Genomic DNA, 16202 nt, shown 5'->3' on the forward strand with positions numbered 1-16202 from the left:
GCACCCGCTGGAGTCTGAGATGGAGGCGTGAACTCTCTGAGCAAAGGTCTTCGTTTTCCAGACTCTTAAAACTGAACGCGGTCGCTTTCCACAGCGCCTTCCTGAGATCTGTCGAAATTACAGGCAATTTTAATTCTTTAAAAAAGCATTATCCCACTAGGATGACTATAAACAGCAACATTTTGGAAGCTCTCAAGAAAACAGATGAACAGTAACTGACTTAGAAATACCCGCGAAAACGGCCCTGTGAGAAAGAACTGAGAACATGTGCAAATCTGGTTTTATTGCAGAGCTGCCAGAGGCTCTGGGATTGGCAGGTCCAGGTACCTCTAGCAGTGTGTGTGGAAGAGTGAAAGCAGGAGGACTGGCTGGCAGCCAGCTTCAGAAGCAGTTGCAGCTCTCCACCGCACACAGTCGGGCAGTTGTCCCAGCCCCAGCCCAGCCCAGCCCAGGCGGAGGCGAAGGGAGTTGTGGCATCAGCCCTCCCCACGTAAAACCGTTGGCTCCCTTGGCTCTGGAAACAGGCTCTACCCTCCAGGCAGGAAATAAAGGAGAAAAGGCGTCTTGAGGAGTCTCACCAGCCTAAAAGGAAATAGCTTGAGATACGAACCGACACTGAATATGGCCAGTCCCCCCCAGCTAGTAGTGGATTCCAATACATAATTCAAGAGAATTCTGAGTGAAGGCTGGGTTTCCAAATTGTAAGGACCAGCCTCGTACTAACACAGTGGAAGGAGAAATAGCTTTGCCTTGGCACATCACCATGGAATTTCAGAACACTGGGGAGAAAGAGGACTCTGTAACTTCCTGAGAGTATGAACAAGACACCATACAAAGGATCAGGCTTCAGAACAGCTTTGAGGATCAGGAATCCTCAAATGCCACACTGGGCAATAGAGGGATTCGACCCTCTCAGAATTCTGAGGGAAATACATACAAAAGTCAAGCTGAAGACTTGCAGTTTCTTTAAAAACTTACACTCCACACATCCTTTCTTAGAAAACTATTAGAGGATGTATTATTCCAGAATGAGGGAGTAAACCAAGAAAGGAGAAAGCCTGGTATTCAGGAAATGTGGGTCCAACAAGAGAGGCAAGGTGACTCCGCAGCAGCGTGGTGAAAACTCTCAGGATGGCAGCCGAGCCTCAGGCACAGTAGATGCCCAGTCGGGATCAGATGTGCGGAGGCTGAGGCTCCGGAGAAGGTGTCTCAGTTACAGAACACCTGTGGTCTCTGCATATGTGGATAGGAGTTGGGCTTGACTTACTGACGAGTACCTAGGAAAGCAGGGGACAGAACTCCAAGGAACACGAGAGGCTGGGCGAGGCAGGAAGACGTTATCCCAGTAACACTGGAGGCCTCAGTCCTAATAACAGCAACCTACTACCTACCGCGCTGTTACGGGGGCATGGAAGGTGGAGTGTGTGGGGTAAAAGCTAGATACTACAGAGCAGAATTCATTACAACCAACGGAGGCAGCAACAAAGACAAAATGTGCGTCTTTCCAAAGAACTGAAACGATACACCTCCAGAGAGGTGTCAGGACAAAAAGCGTACAAATCCAGTATTTAAAAGGGAAATTTTACCGACCATGTAAAAAGATGAGAGGACATATTATAACAACTTTTTGATAGTAATGTGAGAATTCAGAAGAAACGGTCACCTTCCTAGAAAAACAACACCCAATTTAAGAAGGTGCTCTCACAGCCACCAGGGCAGCCACTGCCCTTCAGCAAGTGGCATTTAGTACTTGTCCCGGAAATCTTGGCGCGTCTCCTTTAAGAGGCAGTGAAGCCCCGCCCCGCGTGGGAACGCCATCTCTTAGCGCCCATTCTGACCTACGTCACACCCGTGTCGGGCCAATCCAGGAGGGGGTGTTCCTGTGCGTCCGGCGGCGTGGGGCGGGACTTCCGGAGCCGTCCTCCCGGGGTCGCTTCCGCCCTGGGGTCTGTGCAGCTCGGATCCAGCAGGGAGGTGCGTGGGGGCCGTGCCGGGGGATTCCCGGCTGGCGCCCCTCCTCTGGCAGGGCCGGGTGGTCTCAGGATGTGGCCCGGGAGGCCGAGCGGCGCCTTGATTGGGTTCGGGGCCTGCTGGTGGCGATCCGACGCGGGGAACGTTTCACTTGTGGCCCCGGGTGGTTGGTGTGAAGCAGAGGGGGCACCTTCTGAGCGCTGTGTTTTTGTAAGAGGGTGTCGGGTCGGGGCTCCCCACGCACGTCTGTCCACTCAGACCCGTACCGTGCGGCGTGTGGCCCAGGCTGAGGACCGGGGCGCCGCAGCCGGCAGAAGCTGCCGTCAGGAGGAAGCTTCCGTTTTCCCGGCGCCAAAGCAGCACCGCGGAGAAACCCTGCAAAAGCGGGCAGGGTAGGGCCTCGTGGAGCGCTGTGGAGCCACGTGTCAGAGAACGCCCTAGTGTGCGGGGGGGACAGGTTCCCCGGCGCTGGAAGACGGCGCCAGGCCAACCACAGGAGGGGGCGGCCAGGTAGGGGCGCGGGGGCGGGGAGCCCTTAGACCCTGGGCAGTGCATCCAGTGTGAGGGAGCCCAGGCAGCCCCAGCCGGGGGGGGGGTCTGAATGCACTTAACCCCCCCTCAGAATCCACACTGGCGAAGGGCCTTTTGAGTGCAGCCGCTGGGGGAAGGATGCATTCAGCGAAGAAAACACACTTGTTTGGTGCAGGACAGAAAGGCCCAGTTAGTGCAGTAAGTGTCAGAGAGCCGGTAGCCACACTGCTCGGCTCCCTCAGCCTCAGAAAGTTTATACTAGAGAAAGTCCCTTTGAATCCATGGAATGAGAGCCCTTTGCCAAAGGTCTGATTTAGCTCTGGGAAGTTCACAGCCTACAAAGGTGTTCAGAGTGCAGCAAACGTGGGAAGACCTCCTGCCAAAACTTCAAACTTGGGTTGCCTCAAAGTCTGTTAAGTCCGACCAGGGTGAGAAGGCATTAAGCTGCAGGTCCAGCCTCATTCACCCCTGACAGATTCACACACAGGAAGACCTCATGAATGCAGAGAAGGGGAAAAGCCTCTCCCCAAAGAGCTTCGTTCAGCCCTGGGATGTTCACCCCAGGGAAAGGCCTCTGAGAGCAGCTGTCGCGAGAAAACCTTCAGTCAAGAGCCTCACCTCGTAAAGCCTCGGGAGGTTCACCCCGGAGAGAGGACTTAAGTGTGCAGGAAATGTGCTCGCTCCTTGTTTGGTGTAACAGGACGCGTGCCTGAGACCGGCTGGCAGTATCCTCCGTGAGGATGCCGTGAGAAGAGAGGTTGAACTTCATGTGGTCAGATGCCCACAGGGGCCATTCCTAATGAGCTCTGGGTGTCGGGGGCGCCTTGAGGAGTTAGGTTGCACTTTCTCAGCTGCCCAGGACTCTTGCCATAGTTATCTCACTGTCAGTGCCTCTGCAGAAGCCATCTCACCATTGCCAGCTGGGAGGGACTTGAAACTGCTTGTTCCAGTCCCTGGAGGGGCCCTGTGAGCAGCCCCTTGTGAACAGAATTGGAGTCTGCCCGCATTGAGGGCCAAAGGAATTGACAGGGAAGAATACTGGACTTTCGGCCTATTTTATTGCTGCCCAGGACCTCCTGGGAGTGACTGAAGTGTCAGAGGCTTAATCCTGTGGCCTGGAAATCAGGATTGTTTGGGGTGTGGAGGTCACCCTGGGGGGGGGGGCGAGAGCCCCCAGTGCATCTCAGAACCCTGTCCCTTGTTCCCTGGCCCTGCTAAAGGGAGCTTTTCCTTAGCATCAGCCTAGGATCCTTGTCCCCTGAAGTTCAGAACCCGCTAGGCAGGTGTCATTGACCGTAACATCTACAGGGGCCATGTAGGAGCCATAATTAGTGCAGAAAGACCAGGTGTCATAGTTGGGAGTGGAGAAGACTGCGGCACAGTTAAGAGGGTGTTTGTGACCCTTTTACGTGGACGCTCAGAATTGTTCTAGTAACTCTGTCTCTGAGAGTGTGCAGAAATTCTCAGGATCTCCAAACGCATGTCTCTCCTACAGCCAAGTTCACTATCAGCAAATGATCTAATTTCTGCAGTAGTTGAGGCCACTCTAGGGCAGGGAAGGTCACTAGGTTGCCCTGGGCTTCTGGGCCAAGGCTGGCAGGCAGGAAGCCACCTGTTGGTATGCCAAGAAATTCGCTGGGAAGCTGCTTGCAGAGTTTGTTGAACTTGGTGGAAGCTGGCTGGAGGGGGCTGGACTCCCCGGGAGTGCTGGGAAGCTGCCTGTGGGGAAGATGAACTTTCTGGGAAGCCAGTTAGGATTCCTGAAGAGCTCAACCAGGAAGCCGCCTGCAGGGTGCGGCTGAAACTTGCTGGGAGGTGAGCTCCACTGTGCCTCCACTGTGCCAGCCAGGTGCCACTGGCGTAAGAGGGAAGGAAAGCACCAGGGACCTGGGAGGGAGACACTGTCCCCTTCCCAGCGTTCCTTCAGCGCCCCCTACTGGCAGGCCTAACAGCATTCCTGCTGGTGAGGAAGCCTTGTCCCAGCATCACAGCCGAGCCCTGGGGAAGGGATTTGGGAAGGAGGAGTCACGTGATTGCTTGAAGCAACTTTGCCGAGTTCTCCCTCCAGTCAAGGGGTCTAGCCTGTGAACTGAGTTAGGTCTGAGCATTGGGTGAGAGGCAGTCACTGTCCACAGTTGTGATTCAGGTCAGGTTTTTGGCTCTTAGGCCTAAAGGTTTCTCCCCCGTGTTACAGCTCAGTCAGCTATAACTTACATTCTTAGGGCCACCATGTTTGGGTAACCACTGTCAAAAGATCCCTGGGGACCAAGGCGTTGTGCGTACGTATCTGCTGTCTCCCCCAACCCCCTTTTTGGCTGCACCTGTGGCATGTGGACGTTCCCAGGCCAGGAACCAAACCCATGCCCCAGCAGTGACCTGAGCCACTGCAGTGACAACGCCAGGTCCTTTACCCACCGAGCCAGAAGGGGTCTCCAGTATCTGCCACGCTCCATGGCTGCTGCACCCCGCCCGGCGCCTTACTGGTTGGTGCCTGTCGTTTGGCCTCCCCTGCTCTGGGACCCCACCATCTCCACTGAGGGCGGAGGGCTGGCTCCTCAGCGGCACATCCCCACGGCTGTTCACAGACCTGCCCTCTCACCATGTAGCCTCAGTGCCTGAATCAAACACCTGTCTTCCAGGACTTCGCAGAAGGCGAAGGTGGTGTGACGGTCACACAGGATGCGGCCGGCCCAACCCTCCCGTCTCCCTGCGTCTCTGGCCTCTCCCCTTCATGCGGGGGAAGTTGTGCATCGCAGCAGCCTTGTTATGCGTGGGCCGTTTCCTGAGCGTAAGTTTCAGTCGCTCAGACACCTGTAGAAACAGGTCCAGCTGCTCAAGAGAGTAAAGACATGAATGCCGGGCTCGGCAACCGCCCGTCAGCAGTGCATGTGAGCCCATCTCGTGTGAGGCTCCACCCTCCCTGGTCTATCAGCCTTGGAAGCCACATTTTTGCGTACATCCAGTACATAGCTATTCCTGCTCCGTGTTGGAAAAGCTTACACTTTGTAGGTGTGTAAGCTATTCTTCCTGAGGCGGGGTGTGGTCTCGTTCCCCTGGAACACGCTGTGATTTGACCTTCGTCACATGGCTGGTGGCGGTAGAGGGCTATGGGGGGACTGGAGAATGGGTGCCCTGCCCCCACTACCTTCAAGCCGTCTACCCTTGGCAAGGTTGTCCCTGGGTCTTCAAGCAAAGGAAGACTGCTCTTCTAGATGCCACAAACGAGTAGTGAGAGAGGCTGAGAATGACCGGGGCTTGAGGATGGTCAGCTCCCCTGCCTCTAACCAGATGGCCCCGCCTCACACCACCCCCCAGCCAGGGCCTCACTTCCCCTTGAGATGCCGAGGAGGCCGAATTCGACTGTTGTTCACAAGCAGCCCAGTGAGACTGTCTGGGCTTTGGAGGTGTCAGCCCTGTGACTGCAGGAAAAAGAGCTTCAGTTAGGGCCTCCACTGAAGCATTCTGGTTCTCGCTGTCGCTTGTCCTGAGAGTTGTCACCATGACTGGTCATCTTCTCTCTGTATGCAGGCTAGTGCCCTGGGGACCACCCCACACGGCATCCCTGTTGTCATGGTTACCAGCCGTCTAAAAAGCTCAGGGCTGCAGGGACTCCAAGGTGCCTGGTCAGTCAGCTCTTCATCACAAGCAACCAGAAGCCGTGGCTTGGTTAATTTAGCTCTGATGCTGGTGCGTGCAGCGTGCCACGGATGACCAGCGTCTCATTTCCCACTGCCGGGAGCTCAGCCCTGTGTACACTTGATGTCACAACAGGTCAATCCCTACATCCCACCTTTGCAAGGCTGTCTCTTGTGATCACTCCTGGTGCCAGTTCTGTATCAGTCAGGGTCCAGTCCAGCAGGCGGTAACCTTGAGCAAGGAGCCTTTGACATAAGGAATTATTAACTATTTCCAGGGAGGAAAAGAGAGGCTTCTAAGGATACCCCAAAGGAGTGTCCCCAAGGAAGGAATAAACGCAGAAGGGAGGGAGCCCTCCTGAAGGCTGGAGTGAGACCTGGTTGGAAGTGGTGTTGTTTCAGCTCCACAGACGACAGAGAAGTTTGCTGGATTGATCTTGTTCCTGGACCAGAGATGGTCCATGTTTTTTGGTCCAAGACTGATGGACAAGAACCTGGAGCAAGCAGAAGGCAGGACCCCTGCCCCCCCCCCCCCCGCACTGGGATGCCCATGTAATTGGCCTGGAAGCTGCCCCTGGGGAAGGGAGGTGCAGACAGCTTTGCTCAGAAGCTGGGACGTGGCTGGGCTGGCTGGTGAGCTGCTGAGAAGCCCTCTGGGGGAGCCACCGAACTCTGCACCAGGAAGCTGTCCCAGGTGCCCTGAAGCTCACTGGGAGGCGAGCTCCCCTGGGTGCACCGCGCTGCAGTCCAGCAGCATGGGAACAAGGAGGGAGGAGGATGCGGCTAACGGGGAAGAAACTTCCTCCCCCACTGTCCCTCCAGCTCCCTCTACCGACTGAGCCTAAAATTGCGTCTGCTGGCAAGCGCTGGTCTGGCATCAGAAGCAAATGGTCTATTGAAGAGTAGTGTTGGGACAGTGGGTCCATATTCACACAGCATACACACATGCACACGTGTGGGTGCAAGCAGACAGATCTCCACATTTCACCGTGTGGATGCATTGCAATCTGACAGACTGGAGAAAGGCAAAAAAAAAAAAATTGCAGATAAAATAGGGAAGTCCTCATGACTTCAGAGTCTTCGGAAAGACACAGAATTTACAAGCCACAAAGCAAAAGATAGATAAGTTAATCTACATTAAAGTCAATAGCTTCTTTTCATCAAAAGACACTAAAATGAATGAAAGACAAATCACTCAGTGGGAGAAGCTATTTGGGATGAGAAAGGTTTTACATCTAAGTAATTTCTACAAATCAGAAAAAAAGCTGATGACCTGATAGAAAAGACTGGAACGGGAATTTCATGAAGAAGAAATCCAAGCAGCTCATCGACGCAGGAAAGGTGTTCCACCAAAGGCGTAATCAGGGAAATGCAAGTGAAAACCACCTCGAGAACCCAGCCCACACTTAGGTGGTCGGCAGAAGGTCTGGGGTCATCACTGTCAGGGGAGCCTGAAGTGGCACCAGCACTTTGGAAAACTGCACAGTTTCCTGCCTACCCCAGGGCCCAGCTGTTCTCCCGGGAATGTACCCCCAAAAGGGGAAGCATTTGTCCGTACAAAGAGTTGAATCCAAATATACAGAGCAATTTGCAATAGCCCCAAACTGGAGCCATCCCAGTGTCTATCCAGCAGCGAGTGGCGATACACCAGGCGGCGGACAGCTAGCCAGCCTTAAAAAATCCGGGATGGCCCAGTGGTACTGCAACAACGCGCAGGAACCCAAACCTGTGCGGTGACGGAGGCCCCGACTTAGGAGGCCACTGGTCGGATGATTCCGTTCACATGAAACTTTAGAAAAGGCAAACTGTGGTGACGGAAGCTGACCCTTGCTGCCTGGCGTGGGGCAGTGGGGAGGAGCAGGAACGAGGATTGCAAGGGGTGTGAGGTCCTCCCTGGGCGTATGGATGTGATCCAGTGGGCGGTGGTGACGTTGCGGGTGTAGACGTGGCAGTGAGCCATCCATCTGCTGCATCTCTCTCTCTGCTGCTTCCCAGCGTCCGGAGGCTGGTCCGTGGGGTGGAGACCGACTGAGCACCCCCCACAGGCCGAGCCCAGAGGTTCTGCATCGCGTGGGATCCGAGAATTCAGAACTGACTCACAAACGGCTGTCGCTTCTGGAAGCTGTTATCGTAAGCTGACATTTTCCCGATTTAGATAGAAAAATAAAAAAGCGTTAAGTGGAAGCACTGCCTGGAAGTGGAACCTGCCCTCTGGCTGGGCTCGGTCACCCCTGAGCCAGAAACAGATGCTTCTGTGAAGGTGCAAAATGATGGCTCCTCCCTGAGGAAGGGGCGGTCGTATAGGAGTTTAAAGGGCTGAGTTTTCATTATTTATAAAAGCAGATTATTAAAATATTTGAAAGAAAGCTAGAGGCCCCCATTTGTAGGTGCTGGAAGTTGAGAGATTTCCCCTCAGCAGCAGTTCTGTTCCGGCCACATGCTGGAACCGCCCGAGGCGTGTTCGCTGCTGCCGCCGGGCCCGTCCTGGCCCAGCGGGGTCAGCTCCCTTTCGCCGCTGCAACCGGCGCCGCAGCCTCGGTGGCTCACAGCCTTCGTTACCTCGCCGCTCTGAAGGTTAGGCGCTCAGCGTGGTCTTGCTGGGCCACATCACGGTGTCAGCAGGGCTGAGTTCCTTTCTGGAAACTCCAGGGGAGACTTCGGTGCGTTTTTTAATTTTTTTATTTTTAACTTTCCCACCTTCTAGAGACACCCGCGTTCCTTGGCCCTTCTTGACCGACCCTAGTCCTGGCCTTGACCTCTGAGGTCTGGTTTGCTCTGGAGCAGGACTGCCTGGCTGGTGTTCTGGCTTGGTCCTCACCAGCTGACTTGTGAGGCCCTAACCGCTCCGTGCCGTCGCTTTCCGATCAGCGGCGCCAGACGGGGTGTTCAGACACTGGACCAGCGGGCTCGGGTCAGGAGCTTCGAGGACGCCTGTCATGTGGGTGGTGAACGTGAGTTCCAGCCACGTGGCTGCCCTTCTCCTCCCTTGCCACTCCCTCGTCCCTAAACGGGGCGGGGTGGGGGGGGGGTGGCGTCCTTGAGGCTTTGCAGCCCGTGGCTCTGAGACCGTGTCTCTAACACCCCCGCTGTGGGGCCTCAGAGCGCGAGCAGGGTGGCTTTCTGGGCTTCCTCAGACAAGGTGCGGGCGTGGTGTCCCTCTCGGGTGTGGCAAGACCAGCGGCCCCGCACAGGCCCGACGTGTCGCACAATGTGTGGCCACGGTTCCCGGCTGGTCAGGAAGGTGTGTTCCCAAACGTGCCAGTTACTGTCGTTCGTGCCACGGGTGGCCCTATGCTCCCTGGCATTGGGGCAGGCAAACGTGAAGGCCTGTGCCTCTGGGAGCGGAGGAAATTCTGTGTTTTTGTGCCTCTGCTGCCTTTTCCCTGTAGCACAGCGCTGGACGGCCCCAGCGGCTCTTCCCATGCGTCTCACATTCTTGTAGCTTTTATTAATTAATGAATTAATTTTTGGTCTTTTTGTCTTTTAGGGCCGCATCCACGTCATATGGAGGTTCCCAGGCTAGGGGTCGAATTGGAGCCGTAGCCGCCGGCCTATACCACAGCCACAGCAGCACAGGATCCGAGCCGCATCTGTGACCTACGCTGCAGCTCATGGCAACGCCGGATTCTTAAGCTACTGACTGAGGCCAGGGATTGAACCCGCATTCCCATGGATGCGAGTCAGGTTTGTTAACTGTTGATCCACGACAGGAACTCCTGTTCCTGTAGCTTTTTAAAAATCAGGAGAGAAGTGTCCTGAGGTCTCCAGTTCTGCTGGTGGGGCCCGGCAGTGACGGCCTCAAAGCCTCTTGCATTTCAGCTGCTCTTTGAAGCTGTCCCACGGAAAGCTACCTGTGCACAAGGAGTGTCCCCTGAAGGTTAGGTCAGAAGACACGAACCTTGAATTCCACTGCGTTCCCTTCCTGGTGTTTTGAGTTCTAAGGATTCTGTGCTTTTGACAGGGCTCCCAGTCCGCATGTCCCTCTTTTCGCCTCCCTGTTTCTGGGGGAGGGGAGGGGACAGTCCCCCTGCCCCGTGTTTTCGGTCTCTGCTCTCCAGGGACGGGATTCCGTGTGTTGAGTCCCCCGTGCCGTCCCCCCTGGGTGACAGCATGGCCCCTGCAGAGAGGGACAGAGGGCGAGTCAACTTTCCAAAGGCACCAGGGAAGCGCCTTCACCACGGGGGTCAGGGAACGGCAACACTGGGGGTGAGGGCACTGGCTTGGATCCCCCTGGTCCGAGAGGGCCCTTGGCAGACACCACACGTGCTGTGGGCACTGCGCCCGGGGCCTCCGGGTTGCGCTCCTTGTTTGCGCCTGGACGTTGCAGTGCCTTTTGGGCCAGAGAGGAGGCCGTTCTTTGGGGAATCAGGTTGGTTTAGTGCCTGGTGTTTCCCTGAATCCAGGCCGTGTGTTCGGAAGGGGCAGCCCGCGCATCTGCTGCGTGTCCTTGGCGCCTCGCACAGGGCCCGGTGCTGCTGCGTCAGTGCCGGCAAATGATGTGTTTCAGCGGAAGGGAGTTCACTCTGTGGATTCGAAGAGCTGCCGGAGCCCCATGCTGAGACCCAGGTGTGCGGGCCACGGTGCACCCGAGGTGACCCCTGAGGCCCTCCCCCCCCCCCCGCCCCCGGTCTCTGATCTGGGGCACCTGGCGTCCCGTCCAGCAGCCCTCGCAGAGGGCTGGAAAACATGCTTCTGTGGCTTTGAAATCCCGATGCCACATCCATGCCGTTTCAGCAGTCGAGGAGGCAGGCTGTGGCGAGCTGCGGGTTCGAGGGCGGCTCTCAAGCCCCGAGGGACCTGGGAGAGCTGGGGTTTCCCGGCTCGTAAAACCCAAACGGGGTTCCAGGGGTGCGAGAGAAAGCCGTGCTCCATGGGCCAGGAGCGCCAGCGTAGGCAGCTTGCGGGCAGAGGCGAGAGCCTGGCCAGCTTCCCCCTGACTCCCCCGACGGCCCCCGAGGAAGCGTGGGGAAGCCCCTCCGGTGCCTGGTGCACAGGGGCCCCGTGGAAGGAAAGGACCTGCTGAGAGGGACTTGGGTGGTGGCAGCTCCCTGCAGCCCCCTCGCCCCTTTCTTGCCTCTGTCCTCCCGTGTCCGCCTCCAGGCCCGGCCAGGACAGCCTGCCCGTCCTTCCTCCCGCCTGCTCGGCAAGGAGCTTTCCCGAATGCGGTTCCCTCCATCCGCTGGCTGCTCCACTCCCACCCCGACCCCCACCCCGCTCCTTCCCCAGGCTGTGCTGGGGACCCTCTCCGGCTGCCCCCACCCCTTCAGACGCCACTTCCCTCCCAGCTAACTGGCGCCCCACTGTGCACCCCAAGACCTGTGATGCCACCGCACACATTTGTAGGGGGAGCACCGCTTTGTGGTCTCCTGCCTCAAGGAGTTGGAATCCGGGTGGATCAGGGCTGGTGGGGATGTGCTCAGGGCCCCTCCTTGGTCAGCCCCCTGGCTGGTTTCTACTTGGCAGGGGGTCCCTAGGAGCAGAGGATTTTTACCCGAGCTCCCTACTCTGGAAACTGGACGTTTCTCCAAAGGACTGTTCATGGTTTGAGAGGTGAGGATAGGAGAGCGCGGGCCCGCGCCCCCCCGCCCACCCCCGGCAGGTGCTGCCCAGAGAGGGTGAGGTTCCGGGAGCTGTTCTCTGCTCAGGAGGAGCTCTGGTTCTAAGACCCTGATGACCCCAACCCTGTAGGCTTCCAGACACCCAGTCGCGTTTGAATGTCAGATAAACAACGAACCGTTTTTAGTGTAACTGTGTCTCGTGTACTATTTAAATTTACTGAACAGCCTGTATTTTTATTTATTTAAATCTGGCAGTTCTGTTTGGAATAAACTTGGGGATGAAATGAAAGTTTTTATGAATATATAATTCTGTCAGTGAGAAATCTGACCTAAAAATAGCGATGGTGAGTATTTTGAGATGCAAGCAAAGTAATCGGAGAGTCTCTGGTTTTAATGTATGAAGAACCGGAATGAAACTCTTTTAAATTATTACTATTGTTATTTTTTAAGTATCAGCTCCTTCCCACGTGCTCACTGTCCTTGCATTGATAATGGTAACTGTTGAAAAGGCCTGAAAAAACAGGAATGTTTAACAAAATATTTTCCTAAAGGCTGATGGGTTGTATTTATTTATATTTTTACTTTTTTATTGTTCAGTTTTCCTTCCTGATGTCCCAAGATTGTTCTTTTATCATTTCCTTTCCATTTCAAGAGCTTCCTTTACTCATTTTTTAGGACAGGCCTGCTGGTTACAAATTTCTCTTAGTTTTCCTTTATCTGAGTATGTCTTGGTTTCTCCTTCATTTCTGGGTGTTTTCACTGGCAGTTTTTTTTTTTTTTTTTTAGGGCCATACCCGTGGCATGTGGAAGTTCCCAGGCTGAGGGTCGAATCAGAGCTGCAGCTGCTGGTCTACACCACAGCCACAGCAACGTGGGACCTGAGCCGAATTTGTGACCTACCCCCCAGCTCACGGCAACGCCAGATCCCTGACTCAGCGAGGCCAGGGATGGAGCCCACATCCTCATGGATGCTGGTTGGATTTGTTTCTGCTGTGCAGCAATGAATTTCGTTCAGCTCCTGAAGAATATTGTCCCATTCCCTTCCGGCCTCTATGTTTTCTGATGAGAAATCATGTCATTCAGGTGGTTTTCTCAGATGGGTGACGTGTTTCTCTCTTGCTGCCCTCAAGATTTTTCTTTGTCTTTAGTTTTTAGAAGTTTCATCGTGGTGTGTTTTGGTGCAGATTTCTTTGGGTTTATCCTTTTTGGTGCTTATTTAGCTTCTTGAATCTGTAGGTTTGTGGTTTTTTTGTTTGTTTGTTTTGTTTTGTTTTGTTTTTGCCACTCCACGACATATGGAGCTCCCGGGCCTGGGAGCAGATCTGAGCTGCAGTTGTGACTAAGCCGCAGTTGCAGCAACTCTGGATCCTTAACCCACGGTGCTGAGCCAGGGATCAAGCCTGGTTCCCAGTGCTCCCAAGATGCCGTCCATCCTGTTCCACCGCAGTTGAACTCCAGGTTGGTATCTTTTGGCCAACTTCGGGAAAACTTCAGCCATTATCTCTGAGGATTTACCAGTCCCTCCTCGTTCCAGGTCTCTGACGACGGGAATGTTGCATTTTTCATTATAGTCCCACAGGCCTCTGAGGCTCTGTCATTATCATTATTTTTTTCTCTTGTTCAGATTGGCGATTTCTACTGTCCTCTCTTCCAGTTCACCAGTTATTTCCTCTTCCTTCTCTGATCTGCTGTGGAGCCATCCAGTGACATAAACAAACAAACCAACCAAAAGAGTTTGGTTATTATATTATTCAGTTCTAAAATTTCCATTCTTTTCTTCTTCGTATCTTCTAGTTCGTGGCAGAGGCTTCTGTTTTTTTTCATTTATTTCAAATGTGTTTATAATTTTTTTTTTTTTTTTGGTCTTTTTGCCTTTTCTAGGGCCGCTCCTGCGGCATATGGAGGTTCCCCGGCTAGGGGTCAAATCGGAGCTGTAGCTGCTGGCCTATACCAGGGCCACAGCAATGCAGGATTTGAGCCGCATCTGTGACCTACACCACAGCTCATGGAAGTGCCAGATCCTTAACCCACTGAGCAAGGCCAGGGATTGAACCTGCAACCTCATGGTTCCTAGTCGGATTTGTTAACCACTGCGCCACGATGGGAACTCTGTGTTTATAATTTCTTGTTTAAACATTGTTATGATGGCTGCTCTAAATTCCTTGTCACATGGTTATAGCACGTGTGTCATCTCGGCCTCTGCCGACTGTCTTTTCTCACTCGAGCTGAGACGCGTTGAGTGTGGCGCTGTGCTCCTTGTCCCGTCTAGACAACCGGACTTCCTTCTTGTCAGTCACACAGTTCCAGAGTGTCCCTTGAGAGCCTCCTGTTTCTTTGTGTGACCAGTGACTTTCACTGTATCGCGGACATTTTAGGCACTCAGGCATTATTTAAATCTGTTTAGCCAGCAGTCTCTGATGCTGGGAGAAGGGAGTGTGACCTTGTCACTGCAGGTGGGGTGGAAGTCCAGGCTCCCCTCCTGGCCTCCTGTGGTCAGAAAACCTGCAGGGAGGGCCTCGGGGCTCGGGATCAGGGCCAGCTGGACTCGGGTCTGGGTGAGGCCGAGTGAGCTCTGGGCCCTGCCGTGTCCTCGTTGCAGATCAGGGGAGGGCCGTCTCTAGTGAGGACTCCCTGCCCCTCTGTCTGTGACGGCGAAAGTCCGACTTCGGAAAGGCTCCCGCAAGAGGGGGATTGAATTGGCTTGGGGATAGAGTCTGGGGATTTGAGCCTGGTTTTCCGGAGCAGTGGGACAGGATGAAATCTTGGGGACCAGCACCTCATGGACTCGCTCTGCACGTCTGGTTTGACTCTAGATTAGCCTTTCACCCCAAAGGCCCTTAAAATCTAAACTGACTCTTCCTGTCTTCCAGCTCTGACCCCGCCTGTCCTGGGGCATTTGGGGATGGGGGCCTTGGGGGGCCTTGCCCTCATCCTCTGGGCTGGGCCTGACTCTGTCCTGGCCGTCCAGAGAGGATGCAGCGTGCCCACGGGGTTTCACAGGCCCAGAGCCGGGCCGAGCCGCCAGGACCTCTTGGGGAGCTCTGCCCGCGTCCTGCTGGCCAGCGAAGGAAGACGTCAGTGCAGAGCGGGTGGAAGGAGGACCTTCGGGCGCTGTGGGGAGAGGAGCCTTTGAGGCCTCTCACCTAAGTAAGAAAGCTAAGAAATGAAGAGCCACGTTTGGGAAGCAGGAGTGCCGCCCTGGGGAACAGACACAGCAGAGAGGAAGGCCCGAGCGGGAGATGAGCAGGGACTGGCCTGGCGCCGCCTGGGTTCCCGGGCGCAGAGCTGCTCCGAGGGGTGTCTGTGGTCACAGTCTTCCACTCTGCTCAGTGCAGAGCTGAGAAAAGGACGGCTTCCAGAGCCTGGGGACCTGGCCCCCAGGGTGTCTGTCCTCTGGTGGAGGAGCCCCCAGCAGGCGCAACTGTCTTTGCCTTCCGGCAGCCAAGAGAGGTTCCTAGTACTCAAGCCCCTAGCCCACCCCAGCTCATCAGGGCCTCTGCAGGCTTGGAATTGGCTCTGAGCTGGGGTCGGGGAGCGGAGCGGGTGTGGGAAGGCCAGGGGGCGGGCGGCAAGGGGCCCAGCAGATTTGTGCCCCAGTCTGAAAAACCTTGAGGCACGACAGCCTTAGCTCCATCACCCACTCCGTTTAATCCAGACCTCAGCCAGGGTTCCAGCCCCTTAAAGGGGGGCTTTTATCCTGAGTTTTATTGTTCAGATGTTGGTCCTTTAATATGTAATTTGGCCTGATATAGGGCTGAGAAAATGCATCGTCTTATTTCACCCTTGACGTTTTTATGACAGGGAATTTTCAAATCTGTGGGAAGGACTGTTCAGGCTGCTTCCTTGGGAAGCTTTTAAAGGGAGACGGATCAGCTACTGAATGCAGGGAAGGGGGAAAACTGAGAGAGAAAAGAGAGAGAACGCGCCCCAGAGAGGAATTCGCCTGTGCAGCACGGGGAGCTCTATCCAAACGCTGTGCCCACCCGACCCGTGTGGGAAGAGAGTCTTAGAGGAGAGGCTGTGTGTGTGTGTGTGTGTGTGTGTGTGTGTGTGTGTAACGCTTTGCACATGAATCACTTTGCTGTACCCCTGAAACTAACACTGCACTGGAAATCGACTGTACTTCCAAAAATACTTGCTGGGATCTAGCTGACGACAACAACGACAAAAGAGGACGGAACCCCACCCCAGCGTTTGACGTCTCTGCCTGTTCTTAGGGTCATTGTCCGGGGAAGATGTACTTTCTCCGTTTATCAGATGCGCCTGAGCCTCCTGTTCCTTCGGTGACAGGGGCCTGCCCCAGCTGGGCCCTCGGCCACTTCCCTTCAGTCGTCTGGACCTCGGGCTCTTTGCAGGCTGGTGTGTGGCCCGCTGCATAGGTTTATTTCAAGGGTGTTTAACCCGAGCCGGGGTGCCGAAGAAAGAAGTGGGCCTTAGCGCTGGGGGTGAGAGGGCTGCCCCGGGAGTCGTGCTTCGCCGAAATCGGACGATCGGGAGGAGCTTCCAA

The sequence above is a fragment of the Sus scrofa genome, chromosome 15 (genome assembly GCF_000003025.6).
Source record: "Sus scrofa isolate TJ Tabasco breed Duroc chromosome 15, Sscrofa11.1, whole genome shotgun sequence".
In the NCBI taxonomy this organism is placed as follows: Eukaryota; Metazoa; Chordata; class Mammalia; order Artiodactyla; family Suidae; genus Sus; species Sus scrofa.